This window comes from Chrysemys picta, chromosome 8 (genome assembly GCF_011386835.1).
Source record: "Chrysemys picta bellii isolate R12L10 chromosome 8, ASM1138683v2, whole genome shotgun sequence".
NCBI classification, from domain to species: domain Eukaryota; kingdom Metazoa; phylum Chordata; order Testudines; family Emydidae; genus Chrysemys; species Chrysemys picta.
The window spans coordinates 88,192,106-88,207,744 of NC_088798.1; positions in this window are offsets into that span (position 1 = coordinate 88,192,106).

Here is a 15,639-nt window from a genome sequence, read left to right on the forward strand (position 1 = left end):
TTTATAACAGAAAAGGGTCAAAAAGGATGAGGTTAGGCAAAAATAGCAAGCAATTATTAAAAATTCTTCAGAATTTTAGAAAAACACTGGAAAAAAGCAGTTAAGGAAACAAAATGGAAAAAAGAGAGAAAAGAACAAAAGTCAGGAATTATGGTGAGTCCCCCAGCCCAAATTATTTTATTGGCAATAGTGAATCACATAAATATTTCTGTAAAAAGAGGTACCCTCATACCTGACCTGAAAAAGCAGTATCATATTTTGAATGCTTTCCCCACATTTTGTCATTTGCTGCCTGATCAAGATGTTGAGAGGTTGCTTGCTTCCTCAGGAAAGAAAGACACAGATGGGGACTATCTGGAAATAAACTGTTGTATTTGATAAGGAAGATGAACTATAGCACACTTAATACAGAAGGCTAACCTGTTACCATTTTCATACGATAAAAGGAAAGGAGTCATTTTACTTCCTGATTTTGTTCGCATCTGAGCCTAAAAATAGATCCTCTTTCATTTCCGCTTCACTACAGCAATCTGTGACTTCTGCCTTTCGGCATTTAACAATGATGTTAATCCAGGGTGTGCTCATATAAAAGAAGGCAAGAGCAGACTTCATGTGAGGCTTCTGGGCAGAACTATGTAGAGTGATGAGAAGTCACAGGTTTTTTTGTTTGTTTTTTTTTATCCTTTCAAACAAGACTAAATCAGTTGCTGATGGACATGAAATGAAACACCACAAGTCAAATTCTGCTCCCAGTTACAGTGCTTTAAAACCTGGAGTAACTCCACTGAATTCAATGCATTTATAGCAATATAGTTGAGAGCAGCACACAGTTTTGATATTTTTTGAAAAGGACGGCCAACATGGTACACAATGGGCAAATTCTCCTAGGTGATTAGTCTGAATGTGGACCAGATCAGCAGTGACTGAAAACCATTACAATCTGGCAGCTGTTTGGTGACCTGAGTGCAGAATGAGCAGGTGACTCTGTCTTGTTCTTAAAACGATAGAGGTCTACATTACATCACATCCACTGGGTTTTGGAACACAGAAGTATGACAGTCTTATTAGCCCTCCTGGAACATCTCAAAAAATCTATATAGAGACAATTCTGCATATATATGTTTTCAGAAGATGGAAGGTTTCTTTTCTCATTCTATGGGCCAAATTCGGCAGTCCTTTATTGAGGAAAAATTGCAATTGAAATCAATGGGAGTTTTGCTTGATTGAGTATTGCAGAATTGGAATCCTTAGTATTAGGGGATTTTCATGGAAACAGACACTTCTTCAGAATCTTTCTGACCTTACTTCTTATTCCAATCCTCAAGGGATAATCTTCTGTTCTGTTTATAACATCTTGATTTGCTGTAGTAACAAGTACTCTAATATGACATCACAACAGGAAGACTGAAGAGCGGGCAGTAGAAGTAGGTGAATTCTACTTCTACAAAGATCTACGTCTTTTATTTTGGAAAATGAGGAAAGGGAAAATATGTAAAATACTGACTGTAATACAGAAGTGGAATATACATTTTCCATGAGGGATCAGCAGCTCTTTATGTATAGCTTCTGAAGATAAAACTGCCCAGTTTCATCAACTTCTTTCTCCCCACCTGCTAATGAAACTGGCCTAAAATAAGACCCGCAATAAATAGTTTCCCCTTGTTTTTGCTTTTTCCCCAGATTCCAATTTAATTTATACATTTTCTTATTGACACTGGTATAGGTGAGAGGAGAATCAGGGATCGCTTGTGTAGTTGTTAGAGCCAAGAACTACCTACCAGGAAGCCTGAGTTCTAGTCCCACTCTGACTCAGTTTCCCTATTTGTAAGACAAAGATGACACCCACACTCCTTATGTATCCCCAAATCCCTGGAAGAAAGGCACCATCATTTTTATAGAATGTCAGGCTGTTGTTGGTTTGCCTCCCAAACATGGGATAACTTCTATATGACTCATCACAGAATAGCTAGAGCTTGGGATTCATTTGCATTGAGAGTTGGATATCTAAATCCCATGAGTAGTTTTGAAAATCTCAACTAGACAGCCCCACAGGGCTTGTCAGAAAATTGTCACTGAAACAAAATTTTAACAAAAATTAGGGGGGTAAACCCATGAAAAAAATATACAAAAAATTCCTTTCCATTTTTCATCTCTCTCTTTTAAAGGGTTCCCGCTCCTGCCAATGGTTAGAAGTTTTGCTCTTGGTAACCACACATCATGTTTCATGATCATGACAAGGACTCTCTCTTTCCTAGAGCAGGAAAATTCTCATCTCAGTCATCTCAGCCTATCTAAGGCTACGTCTTCACTAGAGGGGGGGATCCATTTAAGATACGCAAATTCAGCTATGCGAATAGCGTAGCTGAATTCGACATATCTGAGCTGACTTACCCCACTGTGAGGACGGCAGCAAACGGACCTCCGCGGCTCTCCCGTTGACGGCACTTACTCCTACCTGGCTGGTGGGTACAAATGGCGATTCGGGGATCGATTGTCGCGTCCCAACAAGACACGATAATTCGATCCCCGAGAGATCGATTTCTACCCGCCGATTCAGGCGGGTAGTGAAGATGTAGCCTAAGCCTCAGACAGCTACCAGCCGCCAGCATAGCTGCCTATGGTTGATCTTCCACAGACCAGTTGTATCTGAGTGAACAATTTAGAGCTGGAGGTAGGGACAACAAGGCAATAGCTCTCATTCTCTGGGTTATAAGTAAAAACTCCTGTTACAATGCAAGAGGAGTAAACAGAGCAAAATGTGTTCTCTTTATACTAGCAGTCTCATCAGTTTGCTTCTTTTGCAAAAGTATTTCATGGAAGTTCCCACACACAAGGCCCTTTTCTCAGCTCTGGCAGTTGATTTGTTTGTTTTTCTGTTGAGTAGAAACCACGGCCCATACTGGGTTAGTCTGGCACCGTGCAACCTGCACTGAATAGGGGGGAGAGTATAGGTGCACTGCCTCAGGAGCAGAGCAAACACAGAATAGTGACTCAGACACAAACAGTTTAATCCCTGCTTCCCCGTTCCTCTGGAGGAAAGTCAACTGCATCAGTCCCTTTCCTGGCATATGTCCGCTCTACAGCAGCTCAGCTGCACTGACTGTATGTGTTGAGAAGAGAAGGGAGACAAAGATGATACACCTTGATCCCTCCTGTTTTCTGCCCATGGCACTTAATGATTTAGGCCCTGTATATCTACACTTCAATTAAGCACCCATGGCTGGCCAGTGTCAGCTGATTTAGGCTTGTGGGGCTTGGGCTGTGAAGTTGTAAGATTGCAGTGTAGATGTTCATCTTGAGCTGGAGTCCAGGCTTTGGGACCCTCCCTCCTTGCGGGTGTTTAATTGCAGTGTGCACATACCCATACTCTCCTGAGGGCTGTAATATTTTGGTCTAATTCCAGGTGTTCGGCTTTACGTAGAGGTGTCTGGATGGTGTTTAGTAACTTGGGAAATATAAGTCAGGGTAGGTGATCTGGAGATCCAATATGGCTTTAAACTCTATGACTCTGCGATAATGCTCTGCCTGCTCCACAACCCTTCCCTCCTGCACGGGTGAGGGGGTAGAGGCTCATTGGTGGATGCTGTTTTCCCTGAATCATGCTCTGTAATGTGGGTAGCACAAGTAGGAGTGCAGGGGAAGTGATTTACACCTCTTTACTCCTCTGTGTGGCAATCCTCACATGACTGAGCCTGTTGTGAGCTATGACAATATATCTTTGCCTTATCTTGATCTCTTCACTCTCCTAGTCGATATCCAGTCACCAACACCTAGACATTCCAGCCATACAGCCCTTGTTGAATTTTTACCTCCTTGGCCCATCTTTTTGGCCCATTTGCAGACATTGTACCTTCTGAAAGCAGCTACTTTTCAGACACTGAGGAACAATGACACCAATATGTGCCAATGTCTCAAAACCAGACTTGAAAGTGGCACTCTGTTGTATCTAGTATCGTGGGGAAAACACAAAACCATACTGGTCTCTACGGCTGGCAACATCCTTCATGTTGCCCTCCCAAGTGTTTCAGTTCGAGTTAGAATTTTCTGTTCTTTTTCAGGTTTCATAATTAACTATAGATAAATTGGAGGGTGCGTATTTTTCACACTAGTATTTTTTAAGTAATTACAATTACAATATGGTTTCCAAATGGTTTCTTAATGGTCTTACATTCTTGGGTTTATTTTTTCCCAGTTCAATTCACCCAATCACTCTAACACCTGTAGCCTGAATGCTTTCTAGTATGATCCTATCCAAACTTGCAAACCACGTCTGGCTGGGCTTAGTCAGTATTTGAATATAAAACACTCAATGAATACCTAAGCCTGAGGTTCTCATATTGCCTTTAGGTTTCTGATTATACAGTTCAATTTGATTCTAATCAGTTCAAGATGTAACTTCTTAGCTATTATGATCTGGGCATGGTGGGTAGCACATTAATGGCTCTGGTTAACCACTTATTTTGTTTCATCTCATTTCCTTTGGACAATTCCCTTTTCTTCACCAGCTTTTATGAGTCTTCTCTGTGATACGTTGCAGCAATCACTGGTGTTGGAGATCTTTTAATTAAAGGAGAAGTACGTATTTTGACATAAATAATGTTTTTGACATTTGAATTTCCCCAGAAAACCTCAGATACTACTTCAGGTTTAAAGATCAGCATGATTTTTACCATCTGACTGAAGAACAAGGAAATATGCCTGAAACTACATAGCAAGTGAGTGGAGTTGTGTTAATTTAAATGGAAGATATGGGGCAAAGGTGTTAACATAACTCAGTCACTGTCGAACATTAAACAGTGTTAAGTAGGGTTTGGCATACTTAGTACTGTGCTTAGTACTATGGCAAACATATTATTAAAACTATTTTAATTTGTATTAAAGATAAAAGAAAGAAGAAAAACAGTTAAAATATTTGAAATATAAAATATTAAAAAGAGCTTTCATTTTATTTTTTGTTCCCTGTCCCTTTAGCTGGAGATAGTTTTAGAAGGAAAAAAACTCCGGGTTTGACAGTTTCTTAGAAAGTATAAAAGATGGTAATAACTGTCCTTTTGGGGACAAGAAAAAATTAGTAGAGATGTGCTGGAGCTGTTGTTACTGCTGTTGTTGCTTTCTGACCCTGTTTCATTTCAGGTGGTGTTCAGGATTCAGATGGAGCTGGGGGAGTGCAGGGTGGGCAATGTCATCTGGATCCCTCTCTCTGCCCTGGAGGAGCAGGATTAGGACAAAGAAGGTCTGGGGTTCCAGGAGCAGGGGTGCCATTTCAGATTTGGGGGAGGGGAACTTTAACTGTGATTCCAGGGGCTACTTGAGCACCTGAAAACTGTAAGTTTTATTTTTCCAGATAATAACTTAGAAAATAGCTGACAGGAGCTCTGGTGAAGCTAAGGCAGATTTTGGGCCGGCTATAGCCCCCACAACCTCCCTCCAGGAGATGGCGGGCGCTGCAACCACGATGGTGATGCCTGTTCCAGTTGCCTCTGCCTGTTCTTCCCTCTGTTCTTCTATTTTCCCCTCATCTCTTTCTTTAAGGTTCCAAAATGGAGTGGTGGGTGGAAAAGCCCATCCAGTCAATATTTTGTCCACGATCCAGGCATAATATTCAATAAACCAATTTTGTTTAATTATTTCCGGACTCACATTTTCTTGTTTACCAAGCATGATCTCAGTGTAGTTCTTGAGTTAAATCAGTAGGCTTTTTTATTTAGAGTAATAACTTTTTTCTATCTGGTTTCTTCCACCTGTTCCCCATTAATATTTCTTATTTTAGGTTATCGTGATATTTTATGAACTTGCGCTCACTTTTTCAGTTGAACTCACAAGGAAGATAAATTTGTAGGCTAATTATCACAACAGTAGTTTTCCCTACTGGCTGGCCTCTGTTCCACTAAGAGTACTGTCATGTGGGCGATGTGATGATTTTGTAGATTTACTATTGTAGAACAGTCAACAGTCAGACTTCTTAGAATAGGCTAGCGCTTAGAGAAACCTGTGTGTTGACACAAGATAATACAGGTTGTGTTTAGTTTAGCAAATCATGGAGAATGATAAGTTCTGTTTGTGTCCAGCAGCTTCAGTAAAGAATACTTTTTTGTATTCATTATTACCATGATCTATTACTTGTCAATGGGGATACATGGAAGTATGCCACAGATTTTCAATAGTCCAAACTGATTTTGTTATAATCAATAAGAAGTGTACTAACAGCATCCAAAACGATGACAAAATGTAGAAAAAATAATCTTCAGAAAAATATAGATAAGAGACCGGAGAAATAAACTCCACACACAACTTTGTAGATCAAAGCTCTAAAACAAATTCATTGACCTTTTGTAGCACCCATTGCCTTCCCACTCAAAACTTATCCTCAGACTAAGGTCCTAAGAAAGGGATACAAAAAAAAATGTATCAGGCCCCTGTTCTGCTTTGTCTATGGCTTTGCACCCCACCAATAATTCACATTTACTAGTATATAAAATATAAACATAAACAATGTTTTCTAGTTTCTTGTTCCTCTAGAAATTCTCCTGGATGATGACATGGGGCCCATATGTGGTACTAAATCTTGATGTGTTAATAAGAGATGTCTTTCCATGTTTGTTCTTTACTCCTTTTCATTTTTTCTTAACTATAAGCAAAGGAGAGATAAGAAATGTTAATTATGGAACAAGGTGAGTAAGTAGGATAAAAGTAGAGAAAGCAGGTTTGGAATTGCTCTTTCTGTTGTCAGTAACCTGGAGTGTCTTCCATCTAGGGAATCATTTGGTCGACTGCAATAATGTGGAGTGTTTTATATAAAGGAGACAATTTAGTGTTTTATGTAATTAATATTATAGCCCAATTTGTCTTGCTGAATCATATACCTCTCTAATCAGGGGATTTTGGAAAGCACAGGTTACAGCCATTGTACTGGAAAAACTGGAAAAAGGAGGTATTATTCATAGATTTTTAGATTTTAAGGACAGAAGGAAGCATTAGATCATTTAATCTGACCTCTTGTATAACACAGACCATAGAATTTCATCAGTTACTGCTGTACTGAGTCCAAAAACTTGTGTTTGAATTAGGGTGACCAGATGTCCCAATATTATTGGGATCGTCCAGATATTAGGGGCTTTGTCTTATATATGCAACTGTACCCCCACCTCCCAGAAAAAAAGTGTCCCAATTTTTAACTCTTGCTATCTGGTGGTAAGACTAGTTAAAAGTTCATCAGACAGTCAGAATCACCAGCTGAGTAGCCCTTCATTTGAATGCATGGTGTACAAAGCATCCATTTATTGGGTCTGAGTAGAAATGTAGGATTCTAGAACTGCGAGGCTCAAGAATGGAGAAATTGGAGAACTGGAATATTGAAGACACAGACACACTCCGGAGAAACATGATCAATATTATTCCAATACTGTGACAGCTAATAAGCTAATAGCCATGCTTGGACGTACTAAATGTAGGCTAAACAAGATGCTTTTTGTGAAAGTTTTAATTAAGGAAAGTTTAGTGGCTAGAATTGTGGTTGCTGTGGTTAAGTATGAACGAGAACAATTTGCTCCAACTGCATGGTAGTTTGTAGATAACAGCGGATGCAGCTGTGAACCAGGAAGACAATAAATAAATAAATAAACATTTGTCGTGGTTTCTTCTTTTGTTTAATTACTTTGCTTTAACTTTCCTGTGCTGTAGAGAGTTTTCATTAGTGGGAAAGAAGATGCCAAAAATACCGACTTGTTTTTTTTTTTAACTAAGTTAGCTGATAGATTTCGGGTGAGGGATACAGGCTCTGGGCTGGGGCGGAGGGTTGGGGTGTGGGATGGGATGAGGGGCACAGGCTCCAGCCAGGCAGCGCTTACCTCGGGTGGCTCCCGAAAGAGACCAACACATCCCTCTGGCAGCGGCTCCTAGGCAGGTGGGTCAGGGGGTCTCTGTGCACTGCCCCTGCCGGCAGGCACCACCCGCACAGCTCCCATTGGCCGCAGTTCCCGGCCAATGGGAGCCGCGGAGTTGGCACTCAAGGCAGGGGCAGCACGCGGAGATACCCTGCCTCCCCACCAGGGACATGCCAGTCGCCTCCAGGAGTGGCACAGAGCGAGGGCAAGTAGGGAGCCTGCCTTAGCCCTGCTGCGCTGCGGTACTTTTAGCACCTAAAATCTCCCAATTTGGCTTCAGTATCATCTGGGACATAGAGCCTGATTCCAGGAGGAGGCGCTGGGAGGGAGGGAGAGGAGTTGAATGAGGGAGTGGGAGGAGTTGATCTGCGAGTCCTGCAGAACCCCGGGAGTCCCCTCAGGGACTCCCAGGAGTTTGCAGACCCAAGGGAGGCGGGTTGCACAGGCTGGGGGAGGCTTTGCCTACCCAAACAGCAAGGCATGACCCTGCTCCCTGCCATGACCGCTCCCTGTGGCAGCGTGTGGCTCCAGTCCTCCGGTTCTAGACCCCCAATGCTCCGCTGATGCTGGGGCCATGCGCCTTCCCGCACTCAGAAGTAGGGTTGCCAGCCCCCCCGGGCTGGGGAGGTTGGGGCCGCGCGCCGCCCACCCTACCACACTCTGGGGTTGGGGGCCTACCCAGGGGATTGAGCCAGTGGCCATGGTGTGTTGGGGGGGGGTGGCTCCGGTGGAGGGCGGGGACGGAAAGGAGGGCTCGGCTCTGGCGGAGGGAGATGGGGCGGGTCCTTGGGCAGAAGGGGCGGGGTTGGGGGCTAGCCTCCCCCAGCTGACGGTTCACGCGCCACCCATGTGTGGACCCCAATTTGAGAAACGTTAATCTAGACCATACCTGACAGGTGTTTGTCTAATCCGCACATAAAAATCTCCAATGATGGAGCTTTCACAACCTCCCTAGGCAATTTATGCCAGTGCTTAATTATCCTGACAGGAATTATTTCCTAATGTCCAACCTAAACCTCCCTTGCTGCAATTTAAGCCTATTGCTTATTGTCCTATCCTCAGAGCTTAATGAGAACAATTTACCTCCTTCCTCCTTGTAACAACCTTTTATCTACTTGAAAACACTTATCATGCCCGCTCTCAGTCTTCTCTTCTCCACACTAAACAAACCAATTTTTTTCAATCTTTCCCCATAGGTCATGTTTTCTAGACCTTTAATCATTTTTGTTGCTCTTCTCTGGACTTTCTCCAATTTGTCCACATCTTTCCTGAAATGTGGCACCCAGAACTGGACACAATATTCCAGTTGAGGCCTAACAAGCACAGAGTAGAGTGGAAGTATTACTTCTCGTGTCTTGCTAAAATATCCAAGAATGATGTTTGCTTTTTTTGCCACAGTGTTACACTGCTGACTCATATTTAGCTTGTGGTCCACTATGACTCCCAGATCCCTTTCTGCAGTACTCCTTCCTAGGTAGTCATTTCCCATTTTGTATGTGTGCAACTGATTGTTCCTTTGCATTTGTCCTTATTGAATTTCATCCAGTTTGTCCAGATCATTTGGAATTTTAATCCTATCCTCCAAAGCACTTGCGACTCCTCCCAGCTTGGTATCATCTGCAAACTTTATAAGTGTACTCTCTATGCCAATATCTAAATCATCAATGAAGATATTAAACAGAAACAAACCCAATCCCTGCAAGACCCCTCTCAATATGACCTTCCAGCTTGACTGTGAACCATTGATAACTGCTCTCTGGGAATGGTTTTCCAACAGTTATGCACCCAACTTATAATAGCTCCATCTAGGTTGTATTTCTCTAGTTTGTTTAGGAGAAGGTCATGCGACACAGTATCAAAAGCCTTATTAAAGTCAAGATACACCACATCTACAGCTTCCCCACTATCCACAAGGCTTGTTACCCTGTGAAAGAAAGTTATTAGATTGGTTTGACATGATTTGTTCTTGAGAAATCCATGCTGACTGATATTTATCACCTTATCTTCTAGGTGCTTGCAAATTGATTACTTGATTATTTGCTCCATTATTTTTCTGAGTACTGAAGTTAAACTGACTGGTCTGTAATTCCCTGGGTTGTACTTATTTCTCTTTTTATAAATGGGCACTATATTTGCCCTTTACCAGTCCTCTGGAATCTCTCCCCGCTTCTTTTTGAAGATAATCACTAATGGCTCAGATATCTCCCCAGTCAGCTCTTTGAGTATTCTAGGATGTATTTCATCAGGCCCTGGTGACTAGAAGGCATCTAACTTGTCTACGTAATTTTTAACTTGTTCTTTCCCTGTTTTAGTCTCTGATCCTACCTCACTTTCACTGACATTCACTGTGTTAGACATCCAATCGCTACTAACATTTTTGTTGAAAACTGAAACAAAAAAGTCATTTAGCACTTCTGCCATTTCCACACTTTCTGTTATTGTCCCCTCACCCCGTAGAGTAATGGGCCTACCCTGTCCTTGGTCTTTCTCTTGCTCCTAATGCATTTGTCTGTTTTCTTGTTACCCTTTATGTCTCTAGCTAGTTTAATCTCATCTTGTGCCTGGGCCTTTTTAATTTTGTCCCTACATAGTTATTATTTTATTTTATTTATAAATAAATTGTGTTATTTGTTTATATTCATCCTTTGTAATTTGCCCTAGGACTTTTTGTAGGACTCTTTTTTGAATTTCAAAAAAGCCAGGGTGGTCTCTTGCCATAGTTCCTATCTTTCCTATGAATGGGATAGTTTGCTCTTATACCCTTAATAATATCTCTGAAAAACTGCCAACTTTCTTGAACTGTTTTTTCCCTTACACTTGCTTTCCATGGGATCTTACCTACCAACTTCCTGAGTTTGCTAAAGTCTGCCTTCTTGAAATCCATTATCTTGATTGTGCTGTTTTCCCGACTACCATTCCTTAGAATCATGAACTCTACCATTTCATGATCACTTTCACCCAAGCTGCCTTCCACTTTTCTTCCCCTTCCAGGCCAGGCATTGGCTTCAGGTATAACAGGGCAGAGCTAACTGGGCCCAAAGCCTCTCTTTAACCTCTTCTGTGCTGGCAAGCAGTTTCTCCACTTCATCACAGCTCCAGTAAAGGTAAGTGAAATAAAATTGAAAAACCTTATTTTTTTCCAAAAAGGCTGATGGCACAAAACTGCCCATGTTCAAGAACAGGGGGCAAAACAGAAAGGAGGTGTGAAAATCTATCTAAAAACATACGATGAGTAAAGGTATAGATGTAGAATTACTGTTGTTTTTCTTAAAGCCCCAGTGACAGTCAGGATCCCGACCTCCCAGGAGGAGAACAGGGTGATTGAATCCTAAAGAATAAGCAACTGAATCAGTTGATTATATACAATGTTATTGTACTATAAAAGTATATTGAGTAAGGTCTTATGAAAGCCAGTGACACACTAATGATTAATATCATTGTGTGCTCTATGAACATAAAGAGGTATGTATGTATGGTGGTAATATGTATTTAAAAGATGTTGTGGAGGGAGCAGATCAACAAGTTTGCCCTATACAAAGGAATGTTGTTTTGCCTGTATCTCCATTGTGAAATAAGCAAGGTGATGACGGAGACAATGCAAGTTCATTTGCATCTAAGTTCACAGAAGCAACAAATTAAGAGAAAGGTGAGGAAGACAGGATGGCATAAGCAGCAGGGGAGAAAAACCTTCATCTGGGGATTCTCTTCAAAAGAATACACTTCAAACAGGGGCAGCAGGTTTGTATAATTTTGGGTGGTACCCAGAACGGGTCCAAGTCCCGCCCCCCCCCCCCCCCACACACACACACATGCACACCTGCCTAACGCTCTAGGAGGGAGTTTGGGTGCAGGAGGGATGTGGGCTCTGGGAGGGAGTTTGCGTGCAGGCTTTGGCCTAGGGCAGGGGTTTGAGGTGTAGGAGGGGGTGCAGGGTGCAGGCTCTTGTTATGCTTATAAGAAGCACACGGGATCTTTTTCAGGGCAAAAGGCAATATGCCGCGTTTATTGAAGATACAACAATTAGCATATGCATTCAATCTCACACACACACGCACACACACACACACATATTGTCCCGTGTACTTGTCCCTATCTGTCACCACAAAACCATGTAGCAAAAATACACCATTAAAAATATGTGTGTAAAACAAACTAAAAAATGTAAAGCGTGTTTTGTACAACGAACAATGCGTATATGTTACATCCTAAAAAACAGTATTTTTAAAAATGCAATTATATACCAGACCCCAGTAAATAAATGTAAATGTAATACCCGTGTATTATATACTAGCAATCACACATACTATTTACCAAAAATTAAAAAAGCACAAAGCACTATAACCGCCACCCCAGTTAATTTCTCTGTTACCCTTAGCCTAAATTGGCACGATCTAACTAATCACTTGTTGTCAAAAACAAAGGTAACTCAGTTTTTACAACAAACACAAAGGAATATAGGGAAGCGTGTCATTCAAATATTACATGCAAATAAAAACATATTAAAAATTGCTAACTCTAAAAAGAACCCTAACGGCCTATCACTGGTACAACGTTTTTACAGGCTGATCCCCAACCTCTAAGGGCATATTGTCTATTATGTTTCATCCATTACTAGTTGTGTTAATATTGTCCTGTGTTTGCTTGCTAAAAATGTGTTGTATGTGCTGTTAAACAAAAAAAATGCTTGTTAAATTACAACCACAAGCTCAAATTGCCTCTCAGCATATTGCTATAAAATAATTGTATAAAATATGACCCACTCAAGAATTGTTATTGAGGGGTCAAAAGGGGAACATGTAATAATAAAATTTTATGTTTGTATTTTATATAATTTAAAATAAAAAATAATAATGTAGCATGTATTAAATGTATTGGTGTATAATTTAATCATATCCTGCCAGCCACCCTTTTTAAATAGCTAAAAGGAATGGCCTAATGGGCCATTGGTAAAAATACATCAGCCAAAATTTGTGTCTGTGCTAATTTCAAGGCAGTAACAAACCTTTAAGGGTCCCCAATTTGTTATAGGTTTAGCATTTTAAAATAAATACAAAAATGCCATAATTGTTTTCTTTTGCATTACAACTTAATGATCTTATTCAAAATGTTCAGTGTAAATAAATTTTGTTTTGTGTGTAAATAAAAAATGTGTATGTTAAAAAATAAGTGTACAGGCCATTGCTAAACCAGGTGGTCTAGGGAGGAACCGGAGACAGACGCAAGGGCACCAGGAGGATGCAACACGCCTCTGTTGAAAGAGGAGGGCAGATTAACGACTCTAAAAATGAGACAGGCACGTATCAATGGGGACAAAATAACTGTAATTAAAACCAGCATGGAATAACTCCCTAAAAAACTTAATAAAAAAAGAAAATAAAAAATGAGAAGAACAATTTTAAAAAACAAGCACTCGTCAAACAACAAGTGATTACAGCAGGACGGTGCAAAACTCATTGGTCCCAATGAAGGAAAATCACTATATAAACAGGGTGCCTTGCCATGAAACTTTGGGTTCATCCTGCCAAGACTTTCCCGAAGCATCATGTCACAACTGACAGACCCTGGCTCCTCCCTACCTGTGATCAACCTAGCTGGCCACTAGGTTGATCCGGACTCTGGACTGGTAACTATAACATCGACTGGCAGGTCATTGTGTGTGTGTGTGTGTGTGTGTGGTATGATTGAATGCATATGCTAAGTGTTGTATCTTCAATAAACGTGGCGTACTGCCTTTTCCTCTGAAAAAGATGCAGTGTGCTTCTTATAAGCATAACACTCTGGGAGGGAGTTTGGGTGCAGGAGGGGATTTGGGGTGAGGGCTCTGGGCTGGGGCAGGGGGCTGGTGTGTGGGACGCGGTGCAGTCTCTGGGAGGAAGTCATGGTGCGGGCTCTGGGCTGGGGCTGGGGGTTGGGGTGCAGGAGAGGGTGAGGGGCGGCTCCCGAAAGCGACCTGAACACCCCTCTGGCAGCGGCTCCTAGGCGAGGCGGGCGGGGCGGTGTCCGTGCGCTGCTGCCCACAGGCACCGCCCACGCAGCTCCCATTGGCTGGGAACTGTGACCAATGGGAGCTGTGGAGTCGGCGCTCAGAAACACCCTCCCCCCTGGGGCCGCGGGGGGAGCGGGGGGGAGGTCGGAAGTGGCACGGAGTGAGGGTGGACAGAAAGATGCCTTAGCCTCACTGCGCTGCCGGTGGTGGCAGCGGCAGCCAGGGGCCCTTTTTAAATCGCCTGGGGGCGGCAGGCAGGGCTGGAAGATGTTCTGGGGGAGGCACACCGGGACAGCAGGTGGGGCCAGGTAGAGACTTGGCCCCGAACATTAGTGGATCTGGGCCCCTGGGCCCTGAATATTCCTGGAGCATGGACATCATAGGCCCATATAACTCGCTGCCCCTGACTTCAAAGGTTTACTGGCCTATAAAAATACTGGATATTCTTTCTTGCCTGGAGGGCTGGAGATGCTGGTAACTTGATGTAAATAAGGAAGCTGCTTAGACAAAGATTCCAACTTGCTAAAATTAAGTTTCAGTCACTAAGAAGTGTGTTACTTTTGTTTTATTTGTAACCATTTCTGTCTCTGTTACTCTTGCTTAGTATCACTTAAATCTATGTTCATTACTAATAAACTTATTCTTAGTTTTACTATAAACCATCTCAGTGCTGTTATATTGAAGTAAAACATGAGTCCTCAGCCAAACTAACAGGCTGGTGTGTTCATTGTCTCTCTGGAGACAGCTAACTTAATTTGTGTGCAAGACCAGTGAGAGGGATTGGACACTGTAGAGCGATGGGAACTGGGGTTCACTAAATGTTATCTGCAAGGCAAGGTTAAGACTGACAGAGTCTTGAGGAATTTGCTGTGAGGCGAACAGACTGGTGTTGCAAGACTGACACACAAATTAAGCTCCAGCAAAGCTGTCTCTTGCTGAGACAGAGGGATAGAACAGTGGCTTACAGATCTGGATGCCCTTAGGAGAACATCACAGCCTTATCTCCTAGATTCATAGAATTCAGTGCGAATCTCAGCTTTCATTTTTAAAAAGTAAACTTTTAAGTCCTGATGGTTGCAGAGAAAAGCTTCAAAATGTGACCCAAGTGCATCCTAAAGTCTAAAAACAAAGCAGAAGACAAACAAAAGTGAGCCAGTTTAAAAAAAGATCTCATGATTTTTGGAGAAATCTCACAATTTTTAGGCCTGCCCCATGGGTTTCGACTACTTGGAGTTGGCAACACTCTAATCCCACGCATTACAACATTTTTAATAAAGCAAACATTCAAAGCAATTGCATATGATAAAGTCAAATCATTTCAGAAATTATAATCTCTGGTATGTGCCAATGGTTTGCAGGTAAAACATCTTGGCTTGCAAAATAGACTTTTCATCACCTCTTTCATTGTAATGTACCAAGGGTGTTAACATTTTTATTACACAGTAGAAAATGCCTTTAGCATTTTTAATGCTATTGGGATTTTCTGATTACTTGTAAATGATGCAATACAATGCCTAGATAGATCAGTAATATTTTCATGGCAGGAACTGTTGTCACAGTTCAGGGAAACTGCACCTCTATTCCTCCTCTTCCTTCCTCAAGGACACCCACGCTAGGCTCATCCATCACCTCTTTTGGGTGGAAACCCATGTCTCTTTCCGTCCTGACTGGGTGTTTTCCCAGGCTCCATAGTTCCCTGCCTAACACTGTGATATCCCTGGCAAGCCAGACTGCCTAAACCGGCTAGCGACTGCACTTTGCTTTCTCTTC